The sequence below is a fragment of the Malaclemys terrapin genome, chromosome 3 (assembly GCF_027887155.1).
Source record: "Malaclemys terrapin pileata isolate rMalTer1 chromosome 3, rMalTer1.hap1, whole genome shotgun sequence".
Taxonomy (NCBI): Eukaryota; Metazoa; Chordata; order Testudines; family Emydidae; genus Malaclemys; species Malaclemys terrapin.
Window position 1 is genome coordinate 194,499,884 of NC_071507.1, and position 18,220 is coordinate 194,518,103.

General features: G+C 45.3%; 1 protein-coding gene across 5 annotated transcripts in view; it reads left to right on the top strand.

Moving 5' to 3' along the window:
* The first annotated feature begins 9,752 nt into the window (after positions 1 to 9,752).
* Positions 9,753 to 18,220, top strand: part of LOC128834327 (cytochrome P450 2K1-like) — a 57,711-nt gene continuing 49,243 nt past the window's right edge. For 2 of the 5 annotated variants that reach the window (XM_054022939.1, XM_054022941.1), the window contains exons 1-2: positions 14,307 to 14,390; positions 15,369 to 15,544. The gene's annotated coding sequence lies outside the window, so the exon portion shown is untranslated. Of the gene's footprint in view, positions 9,998 to 14,176; positions 14,274 to 14,306; positions 14,391 to 15,368; positions 15,545 to 18,220 lie in introns of those variants that run through there. The other 3 variants (XM_054022942.1, XM_054022943.1, XM_054022944.1) reach the window with 3 other exon arrangements.

An 18,220-nucleotide genomic window follows, 5' to 3' on the forward strand; every position in this document is an offset into this window, starting at 1 on the left:
TTAGGTCTGTCTTTAAAAGTAAATCAAAACACCTATGTGGGAACCGTAAATTAAAGGATCAACATTTCATTTGATCGGTTGGACAGTATTCCTTACACTCTTAGTCCACTGCATAACAAAGGCACTTGCACCTGGTTCAGTAGTGTGTTAGGTTTATCCTGGGAGATGGGTAGGGATAAGAAAAGCTTATGGTGCAAATCTCAGAGTTCTGTACTCACCTCTTATTTCATTAATTCCCAGGAAATCTTTAGTTTTGGAAAAGGAAAAACTAAAATGTGCATTTCCTCCCAGGCTCTGAGCTCTCTTGCATGCATTTGTCAATGATAGATTCTCTCCATTATTTCATTAAAAGTTCTGGTTATGACTATCAGGGTATACACCCCGCCAAATCTGAACGCTGGGATACCGATATGGGGACCCTCATGAAAGACTCCCTAAGCTTATCTTCTACCAGCTTAGGTTAAAACTCTTCCAAGGCACAGTCTTGTGCCTTGGGCAGATATTGCTGCCACCACTAAGTGATTTTCACAAATATTCAGGGAAGAATCACTTGGAATCCCCAACTCCCCAAAATATCCCCCCAAGCCTCTTCACCCCCTTTCCTGGGGAGGCTTGAGAATAAAATACCAACCAGTTGCTTTAGCAATGGGAGCACAGATGACCCCCTTGTCTAAGGACTTTAGAATCAAAGGATTCTTTAAAAAAAAAAAAAAAAAAAAAAGGTAAATTTTATTAAAAAAGCTAGAAACACATCTGAAAACTCAAGCTTTAGGGATTAAACACCAAAAATAACTTTCTTGGGGTTCATCTTAAAGGTTACAAGCAAAACAAAAGCTCCTGCGGTTAGCACAGGGGAATCCACAAACCAAAACAACCAAAAAAGTTCCTAATCGCATCTGTCTTAACTTTTCCTGTGCTACTTACATATCTGGGGTTCCAAATGAGGAGTTTCTAGGTATTATGCTGATGATTTTCCATATCTGGCTTAACGATTACAGCTTGCTGCCTTCCCCTCTCTCCAACCTGAGAGACAAAGAAACCCCCCCCCCCCCACCAAGCAGTTTTTCCCATTTGAAAGGGTACCGTCTCCTTACTGGTTCCCCTGGTCAGGTACCAACTCAGGTTAAGCTTCTCCTAACCCTTTACAGTTAAGGCAAATAGGGTATAGCTGCTAAGGAGGATTCTATAGCTACTGACTGGCTGGGTGTCCATAAAAGGGAGCTATTCCCTCCCCCCCACCAATTTATCAAAATGACAAAGTGCTTATACTGAATTAGCACTTGGAAAACAGAGTTCACTTGATACTGAACACTGTCATGGAACCACTTGTCCACCTGTCTACAGGCTACTGGTCTCTTTAATAAGGAAAATGGGGATAATTAACTCACATCTATGAGCCATGGCGGATTAAAAGCCTGCAAATAGTTGCTCTATGCGTGGGACCTGAAAATCCAGTGTAGGGGAGACACTTTCTTCTCTGGGTGGATCAAATGAAGAAGATTTTTTAAAAACTGATCTGTGTTTCAGAAGGTTTAGTCAGCAGCAGAAATGAGCACTGTGACGGGATGTCTGCCTTACACTGGCCCTAATGGGCTTAAAACTCAGCCTAGAAGGCTGCAATGCCTCTGGAGGGTGAGGCACCCCAGTGGGCAAGCCTATACTCAACCCTGGTCCTGAGGCCCGCCGGGTATATCAGTTGGTGGCTCCTTCATGGGGCCGTGAACATGGGCATGTTCTTGGTGTGGTTCACCCCCCATGCTGGATAGCTGCCCCTTCTGCGGCGTGAGGGAGACCCTGACGCACGTGTACCTGGGGTGCACCAGGTTGCAGCCCCTATTCCAGCTCCTCCAGAACCTCAGCAGGAGGTTCTGGCTGCACTTCTCCCCACACTTGTTCATCTTTGCACACCCTATCTGTGGCCCCACTAAGTTGCAAGACCTCCTCGTCAACCTCCTCCTGGCACGAGCCAAAGTAGCCATTTACACCACCAGGAAGAGAATGGTGGATGAGTGGGTGCTCTGTGACTGTGGGGCCTACTTCCGCTCCTCCCTGGTCTCACGCATCCAGGCAGAGTTCCTCTGGGCAGTTCCGCTGGCTCCCTTGACGCCTTCGAGTTCTGTCCGGGGTTCTCTGCTCGGTATCCCCGTCCGGTTCCCTTCATTTAGCCCTGTGACCTCACTTCCGCCCCTGTTATATCTTTAGTTCTCCCCCGTACTTGAGATCCCAAACCTAGTGGATCCTCCCCTTAGGCTGGGGGAGGTCCTTTAGTAGTGGGTGGGCTCTGCCCGCCCACCTCCAGGATCCCAAAAGACTGGAGGGCTGCAATGAAACAGCCAATTAGGGCAGTGGCTGCAGCCAGTTAGGGTGACAGCTGGACCAGCCAATCAAGGCCCAGGCAGCCCATATAAAAAGAAGCTGCAGGACAGAACCAGTCAGTCTGCTTCAGGAAGCTCAAGGGAGAGGACTAGCTTTCTAGAAGGCTGCAGAGACTAGCATGATGACTAGGGCTGCTAGGATTTGCAGGCCTTGGGAAGAAGGTGAAGGAGCCAGAGAGAAGAGCCAAAGGTGCTGGGGCTGCAGGGAAGTGGCCCAAGGAATTGAGACAGACTGGTGGAAAAAGAAAGGGGGGGCAATGGGAAGCTGTTGTTTATAGAGTCCCTCAGCAGGGACCCAGAGAAGTGGGCAGGCCATGATCTCCCCCTCCCCCACTTGCTGTTGAAGAAGCGTCCAGATTATGGACTGCCAAGCTGCTAGATTTGTTGTGGAAGGAGTCCTCCCGGAATGGGGGAAACCTGGATTGTGACACGGTTGGAGGGCAATGCCACAAAGCAGAGGCAGTGAAACTGGAACTGCAGTGGGTCTGCAGGTGGAGACAAGGATGGTAGAGCCACCACCACCTGAGGGCACACCTGCTGACCAGACCTAATTCCCGAAACGGCCAGCAGGCGGCACCAGTGTGGCGAGTGACCCTGTGACAAGTACTTATTGAAATAATCGATCCCCGCATAACTCTCCCCACTTCATAAGTTTTTGGAAAGTGTAGGGGACAATTTCTTGGTGCAAGTGCTGGAGGAACCAACTAGGGGCAGAGCTTTTCTTGACCTGCTGCTCACAAACAGGGAAGAATTAGTAGGGGAAACAAAAGTGGACGGGAACCTGGGAGGCAGTGACTATGAGATGGTCGAGTTCAGGATCCTGACACAAGGAAGAAAGGAGAGCAGCAGAATACGGACCCTGGACTTCAGAGAAGCAGACTTTGACTCCCTCAGGGAACAGATGGGCAGGATCCCCTGGGAGAATAACATGAAGGGCAAAGGGGTCCAGGAGAGCTGGCTGTATTTTAAAGAATCCTTATTGCGGTTGCAGGAACAAACCATCCCGATGTGTAGAAAGAATAGTAAATATGGCAGGCGACCAGCTTGGCTAAACAGTGAAATCCTTGCTGATCTTAAACGCAAAAAAGAAGCTTACAAGAAGTGGAAGATTGGACAAATGACCAGGGAGGAGTATAAAAATATTGCTCAGGCATGCAGGAGTGAAATCAGGAAGGCCAAATCACACTTGGAGTTGCAGCTAGCAAGAGATGTTAAGAGTAAGAAGAAGGGTTTCTTCAGGTATGTTAGCAACAAGAAGAAAGTCAAGGAAAGTGTGGGCCTCTTACTGAATGAGGGAGGCAACCTAGTGACCGAGGATGTGGAAAAAGCTAATGTACTCAATGCTTTTTTTGCCTCTGTCTTCACGAACAAGGTCAGTTCCCAGACTGCTGCACTGGGCAGCACAATATGGGGAGAAGGTGACCAGCCCTCTGTGGAGAAAGAAGTGGTTCGGGACTATTTAGAAAAACTGGACATGCACAAGTCCATGGGGCCAGATGAGCTGCATCCGAGGGTGCTAAAGGAGTTGGCGGATGAGATTGTAGAGCCATTGGCCATTATTTTTGAAAACTCATGGCGATTGGGGAAGGTCCCGGATGACTGGAAAAAAGCTAATGTAGTGCCCATCTTTAAAAAAAGGGAAGGAGGAGGATCCGGGGAACTACAGGCCAGTCAGCCTCACCTCAGTCCCTGGAAAAATCATGGAGCAGGTCCTCAAAGAATCAATTATGAAACCCTTAGAGGAGAGGAAAATGATCAGGAACAGTCAGCATGGATTCACCAAGGGGAAGTCGTGCCTGACTAACCTGATTGCCTTCTATGATGAGATAACTGGCTCTGTGGATGAGGGGAAAGAAGTGGATGTGTTATTCCTTGACTTTAGCAAAGCTTTTGATATGGTCTCCCACAGTATTCTTGCCAGCAAGTTAAAGAAGTATGGGCTGGATGAATGGACTGTAAGGTGGATAGAAAGCTGGCTAGATCGTCGGGCTCAATGGGTAGTGATCAATGGCTCCATGTCTAGTTGGCAGCCAGTTTCAAGCGGAGTGCCCCAACGGTCGGTCTTGGGGCTGGTTTTGTTTAATAACTTTATTAATGATCTGGAAGATGGTGTGGACTGCACTCTCAGCAAGTTTGCAGATGACACTAAACTAGGAGGCATGGTAGATACACTAGAGGGTAGGGATCGGATACAGAGGGACCTAGACAAATTAGAGGATTGGGCCAAAAAAAACCTGATGAGGTTCAACAAGCACAAGTGCAGAGTCCTGCACTTAAGACGGAAGAATCCCATGCACTGCTACAGACTAGGGACCGAATGGCTAGGTAGCAGTTCTGCAGAAAAGGACCTAGGGGTCACAGTGGACGAGAAGCTGGATACAAGTCAACAGTGTGCTCTTGTTGCCAAGAAGGCTAACGGCATTTTGGGCTGTATAAGTAGGGGCATTGCCGGTAGATCGAGGAACGTTATCGTTCCCCTTTATTCGACATTGGTGAGGCCTCATCTGGAGTACTGTGTCCAGTTTTGGGCCCCACACTACAAGAAGGATGTGGAAAAATTGGAAAGAGTCCAGCGGAGGGCAACAAAAATGATTAGGAGTCTGGAGCACATGACTTATGAGAAGAGGCTGAGGGAACTGGGATTATTTAGTCTCCAGAAGAGAAGAATGAGGGGGGATTTGATAGCAGCCTTCAACTACCTGAAAGGGGGTTCCAAAGAGGATGGAGCTCAGCTGTTCTCAGTGGTGGCAGATGACAGAACAAGGAGCAATGGTCTCAAGTTGCAGTGGGGGAGGTCTAAGTTGGATATTAGGAAACACTATTTCACTAGGAGGGTGGTGAACCACTGGAATGGGTTACCTAGGGAGGTGGTGGAGTCTCCTTCCTTGGAGGTTTTTAAGGCCCGGCTTGACAAAGCCCTGGCTGGGATGATTTAGTTGGGAATTGTCCTGCTTTGAGCAGGGGTGTTGGACTAGATGACCTCCTGAGGTCCCTTCCAACCCTGATATTCTATGATTATATGATAAGTTTGACTATGTTTTTCCTTATCCCTCTTGGCTGATGATAAATGAAGATTTTTTTTTTTTTATTGATGTTAAACATTCATTGGATCAGGGGCTGGAATTTGACTCACTCATCTCCAAGGTGAGTGCCCTAACTACTGTTTTTTAGAGTCATTTTCATGGTCTCTGGCCCAAAGTGAAATGGCTTCAACAGGAGAGATTGAGACAGACCAACCCCAAAATAACCAATGTTTATGAAAGGGGGTCAGGTGGCTACTACCAGCACTATGTTTTTGTCCCCAGATGCCTTTACAGCTATTCTGAAGGAAAATGGGCACTCTTCTCCCAGGAATGGTTTGTAAATATGATTTAGTCAAAATCACTAAAGAAATGTAAGGGGTTTCTATTGCAACTTAACTTGACTGCCTCCGATTCTAGAAGATGGGGATGTAATTTGGGTACAGTTGTGTAAAAATGATAGCAGCAAGGAGTATTAGGCAAAAGAGAATGTGTGGGTGTAATTATGTAAAACTTTAAGGACCTAAACCAACATTCATGGGTTGTAAAATCCTGTTTGTAGGTTTAAGATAAATTGGTTTGGTTTTTGTTCTTAAATAAAGAAGAAACAATGCTGCTAAAACTCCATTTGAATCTCTCATTCAAAGTTGTAACACTGACAGATCCTTGTGCCAGACATGGGTAGCTAGTGTGATGTGGCTTTGGTATTTAGCATTTAGCCCTTTGGGTATCTTTCATGTCTTTTTTGTGTTTTTTTTTGTTTTGTTTTTTTTATTAAAAAAAAAATAAAGTTTAATATCTTTTTAAATAGGAACCAGAGAATGTGGCCCTGGCTGGAGTGGCCAGAACTGGGAGAATGGGGAGAGATTCTCAATCCCTTTTTGGTAGTAAATAGCAGCTAAGAACTGCAGGAGGGGAACAAAAAGTAAAAAGACAATGTACCTCTGAAGCAAAGGCGGGGTGTAATGTACAAAAAAGCAATGTCAGCAGTACTAAGCCTTGAGGTGGCTCTGAGTAATCAAACTCACAATGTTAAACTGGGATAAATGCTAGTGAGTAATCCTGTAATTATGGATAATGTGTCTGATTTTTGGGGGGAAATTTGAAGCAAGCTAGAAATGGTAATTGAAAGCAAATCTCATGTCAAAGGTTTCATGGTAATACTACCTCTCTGCTTTTACCTGTGAATAACCTTAAAGCTTGGCACAGCAGAAAAACCATTAGAAACGTGGTCTGTGGTACAGGAGGGGGAACTGAGGTACACCACTTCATGAATGAACAGTGGGATAATTTACTAGCCTGCCTATAAATCAAAACAAGGAAAGTCTGGAGGTAATTTTTCTGTTTTTCCTGCAGTCAGCAAGATTTGGAAAAGGAAGGGTTATCTTTAAGAAATAATCCGACCCCACCCTGGGGGCTGGGACACATTTATTTTGTTTTCAGACACTCGCAGGCAAGCTGGCACTAGTGGAAGAGCAACCCAGAACACTATGAGTCTACTGTTGTGACGAATATTGAGTTGTGTGTTTTGTCTTGTTGTTGTACTGTTTCTACTGTTGTTTTGGTGAATATTGTACAAGGAGGGTTAACACATATAGCAGCAAAGGTCAATGCATGGTATGACCTGCCTGGAGAGCATGATCTACCCAAGGCGGGAAGATCAAGTGATTTCTGGATTTCAGGAGAACACCCTCTATTCCCAGCTCCTAAATGAGGGGGGGGGGGCGGAGGCGGCGGCGGCAGGGAGGGCTTACCTAGGCCTTGACTGATTGGGGCCCAGCTTGCTGCTATAGGAGAATGGAGGGTGAAAATGGGTTCATTGCATGCACAGAATGGGGATGGATACATTATGTTGCATACATCTTACAGGTGGACCCACGAAGGGAAACCAAGGACTCCCTGGCCTGGGATGAAACAATTGTTGCTGTTAATGTAACCCTACAGGTATTATGGATGCCAAGATGGGAAAATCCTAATCTAAGATGGCCACAGCCTGGAGCCGAAAATCTTCCTGACAGGTGAATGTGTGGGAGCAGGTGCAACTAGAGCTTTTCAGTGTGTCCTTTCAGTCCATTACATGGGTGGTACACCCCCAGAGAATGGTGGGTGGACCAGATGCACCACCAACTGCAGCACATACGTAGAAGGGTTGAAGCAACAATTTAATTGGTGGGTGAGGGGACACACATGGAATTGTTGCCGGAAAAGGAATTTGTGGGCAGCAGGAACCACAGGGTTCGATGTATGGAATCTGGGGGACAGTTGGGTAACCAAGCAATTGATAAGCCAAAATGTGACATTGCAGCAGCAAGTCAATGAACTACTGGCACAACAGCTGTCTGCAATTGCAATGGGGTGGAAGAGGGTGGCAGAGGTGAACCTGCAGCTAATTCAGTGGACAGGAAACGTTGTGACATGGGTAGGGGGTGGCTTCAAAAAGCTAACTTGAGCAGGGGAGAAGGTGTGTATGGGAATGCAAAATGCTCAGCTCTGGGGCTAGCACTTTGTAATAGATAGTGTGGTACCTTGGAATTGGATGGAAACTAAGGTGGTCCCAATAAGTCCTGTGGGAATAATGAGACCGGGAAGGGCTTGCTGGGAACCATTGGGGGATAGATGGGGAGGAAGGAATGGTGTATATTGGACAATTACTTAACTGAATTATTGTCCATAGAAAATATCTGGATGTGCCCCTCTCTGATGGTCATGGAAGAGCAGACCCAATGGTCTGTTGCAAGGAGTGGACGATTGGGTGTAATGTATTCTGCTGTGAGTGTACCTAATTCTGCAATGTAACCCTTAGGAGTACAAGTGCACTAGCATCTGGCAGAATTAGGCACATTTACATGCTGCCATCAGGACTTTGGTGCACAAATGGATCTGTGGAACTCATTGCTGTGGACAATCTAAGCAGTGCATACTACCTGCTTCCATACCAAGTGGTCGAGCTGGTTTGGACAATACCCCATTTCTTTGTGGCCATTCAATGGACTCATGAAATAGACAAAGGCAAGCAAAACCTGCAGGAGCAGCTTGATGCAACTGCCACCAATTGGACACATTAAAAATATATTCTCCAGAAGGGTGTTAAAAGGATCTTACCCCTCTCAAAAGAGGAGAAGCAATGTTTCTGGTGGTGGCCCAGATGTTGGACTATATTACGATGGTCAGGGCTGACAATATGACTGGATTATTGTGGCTATTGGCCTATTGTTAAGTGTGCTAATTTACCAATGTATACTATGGTGGTTAAGGGGGGCACTCTGTTAGCCTGGGATAGAATTTTGAGTTATACTCTTATACTAAAATGTGTAAATAAGGGACAAAGACACTATGATGTTGCTTCTGCCTAGTCAGCTGGAGTTGTTAGTACAATGGGAACAGATATGAGCCGTTAAAGTGTTACTTGAGAGCACAGTTTAAGATTGCCTTGAGATAGGGGTTGAGGCAAAGTCAAGCAACCAGTTGGGAGGTGCCAAGGGCTGGGGGGGGGGGGGGGGGAGTATAAAAGACCAAAGAAATGTGCATCCCTGACCAGAGCACAACCTCACTCTTTACCCCTCCCATGGGGTACAAAAGGGGTAGAAGACCCCAGACCCAAAATGGAACATGACCCTATGTTGTAAGGGGTGGGACTGTGGGTGTGCATTGCAGGTGTATTTGGGCCTGCTAAGAAGGATGAGGTGGGAATAGGAAAGGGGGACATGGGGTAAATGCTCTGCAGTGTTGGAGCTGGGAACAGAATACTGTGAAACAAACTCTGCTGGTGTGTAAAGCTAGGGATATGCTTGTTTGGAACTAACCCCAATAAACATTGAATCGTCTGCACTTTGGACTTCTGGTTTTCTGCTTTCTGCCTGCGTGACAAGAACCAGAAGAGAGGGTGAAGGGAAAGCCCTCTAACAGGGAATCTCTATACACCCGAGACCTCTTCCTGCACATGCACTCCCATGGGGAGCATTCCTTTCTCTAGCACATACACACACCCTTCTACACTCTTTTGCCTAGTGCTATTGGCTGAGTCAGGCCCCAATAAAGAGGTGATAAAGCACAGAGTAGCACTGAAGAGAAGATGAAGAGGTTTAAGGGACTGGAATTCTGTCTCTCCACATCGCTTTTCTTTCGTTGCCCAGCTGGATCAATTTCCTCTGTGGCAGAAGAATGTCTCTCAGTTTAGTTCAGGTTGTTCATTCCTACAGGGTGTGAAGATTGACAGAACTGTTTGAAACATGTCTGTTCTATTAATGTTCAGGCTATGCAAATTATGTACAAAGCAGATGATTAAACGATATCAACACGGCAAGATTGAATGCCTCATTGTGAAAGTATGAGGCCTCCGGCTGATGCCTTACGTTCTTTGACCTGCCTCTTAAAGCGTCTTTTTTCCCCTTGCCTTGCGAGCCCCTCCCATCTGAAGGTGTGATTCTTCTCTTCGTTTTCTTTCCCTGTTCTTCAATAAGAAGGAATAAAAAATCTCTTTGGAGCATTCCATGGTCAAACTCATTACTTCTGTCATTCTCCACATTGAAGAGACCACTGCTACCTCTTAGCACGAAGCTGATAATGGCAACCTTGAATGACAAGCTGCAATATTGACAGCAGGTAGGTGTTCTACCTATGCAATGTTTGCATCAATATAGGTGTATTTCATGGCATATATCTACACAAAATTGTCCTTATATAGAGGCAGCTATATAGCCAGTTGTATATCAAAATTGTGCTAATATAGAGGGAGATGCATCTTGCTACAGAGGCAGTTTACATGCTAAAGATGGGGAAATGATGAATAGACACTAAGCCCCTATAAAGAAAGATGCACAGTTACACTTAGCACCATATACAGACAGGAACATGCACAAAGAGGACAAGAAAGAAAACGGTTAGACTTTAATGGTTTATTTTGAATGGAGTTCTTGAATGTGAAGGTTTTAATGCTGTGTCAACAGCTTTGGACACTGGTAGATGCCTTTTTGCTACTTATTTAGAGGACATGTGAGGCAGTGTAAGATTCCCCACACTGGTTTGTTTGTTAATATGCCTCAACACTGACCTGGAAAGGCAGATGACCTTTCTATGTAAGAGCATAGGTCAGTGCTGTAGCTCAGTGGTTCTCAACCAGGGGTATGTGTACTTTTGGGGCTACTCAGAGGTCTTCCAGGGGCACATCAACTCATCTAGATATTTGCCTACTTTTACAATACACTACATCAAAAGCAGCAGTGAAGTCAGTACAAACTAAAATTTCATAGACAACGACTTGTTTATACTGCTCTGTATACTATACATTGAAATGTAAGTACAATATTTATATTTCAATTGATTTATTTTATAATTACATTAAAAATGAGAAAGTAAGCAATGGGTTAGTAACAGTGTGCGGTGACACTTTTGTATGTGTATGTCTGATTTTGTAACTTTTTAAGTGAGGTGAAACTTGGGGGTACACAAGACAAATCAGACTCTTGAAAGGGGTACAGTAGCCTGAAAAGGGTGAGAGCCATTGCTGTAGCTCATTTAGCCCTTGGCTTCTCTTCTGAGAAGGCCAACAAGAGGGCCAATTAGTGCCAAATGTAGGTTGATTTTTGTTAGGTGCACCCTTGCTGATGGGGAATTGGACAGAGAAGTGTTTGAATTTTAAAGCAAGGTTGGGAGGGAATGTCATGTTTCAAAATGCAAGAGACTGGGACAAATTCCTCATTGACCAGTCCATTGAAGTAACTAAAGCCCCACAGAAGGCAGGATTTGACCCATTATATTTAGAATAATAGCCCCTGAGCGAAGTGATTTAAGACCCACTGGAGTAGGTCCTATTGGGAAATCAGCTAAATATGACCATGGGTTGATGGATACTAGCAAAACCAAAACGCATCAGAAAAAATGTGTTCTAGTTATTGCCCATAGCAAATGACCACAGTATGTTGTGCTGTGAAAATCTATTACTGACCCAAGGCCAAGGATTGACTGTGTGTACAGCCTGAACTGCCCTCTTGGCCTGAGATGTGCAGCTTTCCATATTGGGGGGAAAAATGCATTGGCAGGGTGGTGTGGAGTCACCTACACTGCAGCTGTTGTACCTGTTCTGTGGATAACAGAAGCTCCTCTTTACAGGGCTGTTAATTTACAGTGTATATTGTATAGCCCCCATTATTATAGTATGTGAGCACCTCAGTCTTTACTGTGTTTATCCTCAAAATACCCCTGTGAGGTAGAACAGGGCTATTATCCCCATTTTACAGATGGGAAACTGAGGCACACAGAGACTAAGAGCTTCTCTACACTTAAAGCACTACAGCATCAAGTGTGGACACTACTGCTCCTATGGGAGAGGTTCTCCTGTCAGTAAAGGTAATCCACCTCCCTGAGAGGCAGTAACTAGGTTCAATGGAAGAATTTTTCCATTCAACTAGTGCTGTCTGCGCCAGAGGTTAGTTTGGCTTAACGATGTCAGTCAGGCATGTGGATTTTTCACAGCCCTGAACAACGTAGCTGTGTCAACCAAACTTTTTAGTGTAGACCAGATGTAAGTGACTTGCCCAAGGTCACACAGGAAGTCTGTAGTGGAACAGGGAATTAAAAACTGGTCTTCCCAAAATCCCAAGTTTATGCCCTAACCACTGCAACATCTGTCCTCTCTTCACCCAAATCAAGCACTAAATCTACTTTATTGAAAAATATTCTAATCCCAAAATGATTCTCATACAAAAACTGGTGATTCCCAGGGCTTTTTGGAATGCTATTATCAATTACTGGACTTGCAATTCTCTGATTTAAGTAATAAGAACAGCTATACTGGGTCAGACCAATGGTTCATCTAGCCCAATATCCTGTCCTCTGACAATGCTTCAGAGGGAATGAACAGAACAGGCAATCACTGAGTGCTCCATTCTCTGTCGTCCACTCTGAGCTTCTGGCAGTCAGAGGGTTTCATCCCTGCCCATTTTGGCTAATAGCCACTGATGGACCTGTCTGCCATGAACTTATCTAATTGGAATAGACCTCAGTCATATCCCCCATTAGTCATCTCTTTTCCAAGCTGACAAGTCCCAGTCTTATGGATGATAGACCCTCACCGCTTATCGGCTGTTTCCTGATCCCGCCCACTGGTTACTCCCCCCATTGGGGACATTGCAGTCTCTATATATTATATGTGCTGCCCAACCCCAAAATACTAACATCCCCCCTGTCAAGGCTGCTTCCCCACTCTGAACTTTAGGGTACAAACGTGGGGGCCTGCATGAAGACTTCTAAGCTTAACTACCAGCTTAGATCTGGTCCGCTGCCACCATTCCCAAATGGATTCCCTTCCTTGGGAAGCCTTGAGAAACCTTTCACCAATTCCCTGGTGAATACAGTTCCAACCCCCCTGGGATCTTAAAACAAGGAGAAATTAACCACCCCCCCTCCTCCCTTTCACCAACTCCTGGTGAATATAGATCCAACCCCCTTGGATCTAAAAACAAGGAAAAATCAATCAGGTTCTTAAAAAGAAGGCTTTTAATTAAAGAAAAAGGTAAAAATCATCTCTGTAAAATCAGTATGGAAAATAACTTTACAGGGTAATCAAACTTAAAGAGCTCAGAGGACCTCCCTCTAGTCTCAGGTTCAAAGTACAGCAAACAGAGATAAACACTCTAGTAAAAGGTACATTTACAAGTTAAGAAAACAAAGGAAAACTAACACGCCTTGCCTGGCTATTTATTTACAAGTTTGAAATAGGAGAGACTTGTTTAGAAAGATGTGGAGAACCTGGATTGATGTCTGGTCCCTCTCAGTCCCAAGAGCGAACCAACTCCCAAACAAAGAGCACAAACAAAAGCCTTCCCGCCCCCCCCCCCCAAGATTTGAAAGTATCTTGTCCCCTTATTGGTCCTTTGGGTCAGATGCCAGCCAGGTTACCTGAGCTTCTTAACCCTTTACAGGGAAAAGGATTTTGGAGTCTCTGGCCAGGAGGGATTTTATAGTACTGTACACAGGACAGCTGTTACCCTTCCCTTTATAGTTATGACACCCCCTATACTTTGTATGTTACCCCCAATGACCAATAACTGACGCCTCAAATTTTCTGTATTGTTTATTTTTCAAATAATCTCCCCTGATATGTGGGGTCTGAATGAATGCTTCTCTGACAGCTAGCTGGGAAGGGGAGAGACTTTGGGTGTGTTTATGTAAATACAGTTTGCTCCTGCTCTGCTTAGATATCCAATAAATGGAGCAGTGTTTTGCTCAAAATAATCAACTTTGGCTGGTGTTGGGTTACAAATCACTTTAGTACTGAACACAGGGATAGTGAAATGCTGTTACCAATGTTTTAATTATTGTAGGAATACAGGAAAGCAGGACTGTGCTGAACCTGTCCCAAATGAGGGGGGTCACCTTCAGCTGAATGGATCTCATTAAGCCAGGGACTCGAATGCCAGAGCCCTGTGAAAGTGAGAGGGGGTGGGGATAGGTATTCTAGCCAGGAGATTGTGGATCCTCTCTAGACTGATTTGATCTGTTCCTCCCCACTGCTCAAAGAAAGCATTCAAGAGGCTTCCTTAGGAGCCTCTTTTGCTATTTTAAATGCTCACTCAGAGCTGAAATCAGTTGTGGGACTTTATTTCTGCCCAGACTGCTAAAAGCTAAAAAAGAATCACTGAGGGCTGAAATCACTTGAGGGGGCAGTGTCTCTGCCTAGCCTCCAAAGAGCTGAAAATCACTAAGAGGCTGATGTGGAGAGGTCACAGTAGAGAGGCAGGTAGCAGCAGAAGGTGACTGACAGTCAGCTAGTGAACGAGTGGCTGGGGAGGCAGAGAGGCGCAGTGAGCAGCCATCAGGGTGACTGACAGAGAGGGGCAGTAAGCAGCCAAGCAAGGCGGCTGGTGGAGAGAGGTGGCGGGTGAGTGCCTGAGCAGCGGAGCAAGTAAGGTGTCTCCTTACCTCCACATAGGGTGGGAGGTAAACTCTGCAGATGAACCTCTGAACTCTGGGTCTGCACTGACCAAGGACAGCAACTGTGAGTGGGGTGCAGAGAAGGGATGGGCACATTAAAGAGACTTTTGGGTTGCTGGACTTAGGAACCTGAGGGGATAAGGACACTGCCCAAATTATTCGGGGGTGGGGTCTTTTGCTCATGGTTTATGTTTATGAACCCTGTTTGCGGTGTTTTCCCAAATTAATGCCGAGTTACTTCCCTCCTTTTATTAAAAGTTTCTTTTCTACACTCAGACTCTATGCTTGTGAGCGGGGAAGTATTGTCTCTCAGAGGTGCCCAGGGGTGGTGTGTAATTTTCCCAGGTACTGGGTGGGTCTTGAGCCAGTTCTGTGTTGTATCGATGGAAAGGAGCCCCTAGATATTGAACCTGGCCCTGGTTCATTTTTGTTGCCCTTCTATGTACTTTTCCAGTTCTAATGTGTGGGGTTTTTTTTTTTTTTTTTTTTTTTGAGATAGGGTAACCAGAACGTCGCACATTATTCAAGCTGTAGGCATCCCATGAATTTATAGAGTGGCATTATGATATTTTTCTTATTATTTATCCTTTCCAAATGGCTCTTAATAGTTTTGAGTGCCACTGCACATTGAGTGGATGTTTTCAGAGAACTATCCACAATGACTCCAAGATTACTTCCTTGAACGATAATACCTAATTTAGATCCCATCATTTGTATGTATGGTTTGGCTTATGTTTTCCAATGTGCATTGCTTTGCATTTATCAACGTTGAATTTTATCTGCCAGTTCGTTGCCCAGTCAGTCAGTTTTGTGAGATCCCTTTGTAACTCTTCACAGTCTGCTTTGGATTTAACTATCTTGGGTAATTTTGTATCGTCTGCAAATTTTGCCACTTCACTGTTTACCCCTTTCCAGATAATTTATGAATATGTTGAACAACACTGGACCCAGTACACATCCCTAGGGGACACCATTATTTACCTCTCTCCATTCTGGAAACAGACCATTTATTTGTACCCTTTGTTTCCTGTCTTTTAACCAGCTACTGATCCATGAAAGGACCTTCCCTCTTATCCCATGACTGCATACTTTGCTTAAGAGCATTTGGTGAGAGACCTTGTCAAAGGCTTTGTGAAAGTTCAAGTACACTATATCCACCGGATCATCCTTGTCCACACATTTGTTTGCCCCCTCAAATAATTCTAATACACTGGCAAGGTATGATTATAAAAGACATGTTGACGCTTCCCCAACATATCGTGTTCATGTAGGTCTGATAATTCTGTTCTTTACTGTAGTTTCAACAAATTTGCCTGGTACTGAAGTGAGGCTTACCGACCTGTAATTGCCAGGATCGCCTCTAGAACCTTTTAAAAAAAAATTGCTGTCTGTGATGTTATTGACATGAACTGTGACTGTATAGACCATTGTTGCAACCAGAGACCTATGGTTGCACCAGGTCTTGTACAGAGGCAGTCAAGTGGGGTATCTATGGGAAGGTTGTAGTTTGCTGGTTATGATTATGCTGTCTGTATGTGTGTATCATTTTTGTATTAGCAGTTATGAATATTGGCTATATGCTTGTATCTCAATGTGTTTGATTCTAAGTATCCTCAGTGAAGCATTTGGTCAGCTTGTTGAGAAAGGACTATTCTCAGTAAGTGCCCAATGAAGAAATACTTAACTGACAATGGAATTTGGGAGATGCCAATCCACATCTGAGCTTTCCTGGGAATGTTCAAACTAACCTGTAAACAATGGCATCGGCCTACAAAAAGCTGAATCATTCATAGACAAATGACTTGCCCAGGTGGCTACAAACTCCATCTTGTTGCTGAGATTTTGCACAGAAGAACAAAAGGGGTTTCCACCCACAAGAGAGATAATATGAAAGGCTCTGGGAGCCTCTCCATTTTGTCCGAGAGCCCTAGAGGGGAGGGTAAAGTCACAAGTGCTGCTGGGGAAATAGGAGAGTGTCTCTTTAATTCCTCAGTAGCAGCAGAGACGGTTGTAACCAGTTCCTGTAGCTCTGGGGTTCAAGGCAAGTCCCTGCTGGAGGGGCTGGATGGAGCCAGCGCCTGTCCAGTGATCATCTTCCTGGGGGAGGGGAATTTTCCACCTTGTAACAGGGAGGTCTTCCCAGCTGCTGACTGCCAGGAAGTTACAGGTCTGCAGGGGACAGGTCCTGCCCTGGGGTGCACAGAGACATGCACCCCAGAGATGGAAGTTGGGGTCCTGGCGACTGCTGCAGTGGGAACAAACCCCGAGGACTCTGGAGCTGGAAGCAAGCCCAACCCAAGTGAAAGAGGTGGGGGATTTTGCTGGCCAGTGAAGGGTCTGTCATAGCTGATAGCTGTGAGCCTACAGCTGGATCAGGGTCACCTTCCCTTCTGGGGGACACAGGAGTGTCCCCCTCAGAGGGGAGCCCAGAGAGGGAAGTCCTGATGGAAGGTGAGGAGGGTCAGGAGGGTCTGCCCACCTTTTGGAGGGAGGCTTTTCCCCAGGAGAGTGAAGAATCTGCATCTGAAATGCCAGACTTCTCACCTGTGGATCAGGTTTTAAGGAAAGACTGGGGGTCAGATCTCCTGGAGGGGAGAGTCCACCCAGCTGACTGTTGGGAACAGAGAGTGGAGTGACCAGGGGGATCTTACCAATCCAAAGCACTCCATTAAAGAATCAGAGGGGTAGCCATGTTAGTCTGAATCTGTAAAAAGCAACAGAGGGTCCTGTGGCACCTTTAAGACTAACAGAAGTATTAGAGCATAAGCTTTCGTGGATGAATGCCCACTTCAGACACAAGTCTGATTAAAGAATGTTATTCCTGTTATGCTTGTAAAAGATAACACGGTCTCTTCAAGGCTGGGTGAAGAAAAACTTTGCATTTTGGAAGCTTCACAAGGGGGTGGGGTCCAACCCAAAGAAATCCCAGAGGGAGGGGCTGAGGGCAGGCATGGCTGCAGTGCACCCTTTCCTTGCCAAAGCCTCAAACACATGCTTGAATTGAGAGCCTCCTCCAAAAAGAGAGGAGACTCTGTGTCTAAACTCCTACCATGGTATACAAAGGAATTGGGAAATGCAATAGACACTGAACAAGCTAAATTGTGTGAACAGAGCCTGTCCGCTGTAGATTTGCTGTTAATCTTGTCTCTCTTGCTTCTTCATCTGTGGGTCAAGACAAAGAAGTTAATACTAATGGTAAACCCTTTAAAGATGTATAATACTGGGGAAAACTTATGTACATGCTAGGGATGGTGACAAAACAGTCCCGCAAGCACGTTGCTTTTCAGCTTATACCTGTAAGCAGGCTGGAAGCTTGGCACAGCAGCAAAAGCATAACAGGCCTCCACTGCTGTGTGGAAGGAGAAACTAAGACACACTGCCTCATGACATTGGTGGCTAAATGCCCAAACACCTACACTTTAACAAATATTGCTATCTGCATACTGTTAGCAAACTGGCAGAGAAAACAGGCTCACATGTAGTCTCAGCACATCAGGTGACAGTCCCAAGGGGGTCTCTGTGCCCCAACCTGTCACAGTGTCACATTAGCTAGCCTGCAGGCATCCATTAAAGCGGATTTAAATGATAGGTTACATACCAGTTCGTAGTTCTGCAATTTCAGATTTGAGTTCCTTCAGAACTCTTGGATTAATACTGTCTGGTTCTGGGGACTTATTACTGTTTAATTTACCAATTGTTCCAAAACCTTCTCGAATGACACCTCAATCTGGGACAGTTCCTTAGATTTATCACCTACAAAGAATGGCTCAGGCGTAAGAACCTCCCTCACATCCCCTGCAGCGAAGGCTGATGCAAAAAATTTATTTAGCTTCTCTGCAATGGCCTTACCTTCCTTGAGTGCTCAGTTAGCAACTCGATTGTCCAGTGGCTCCA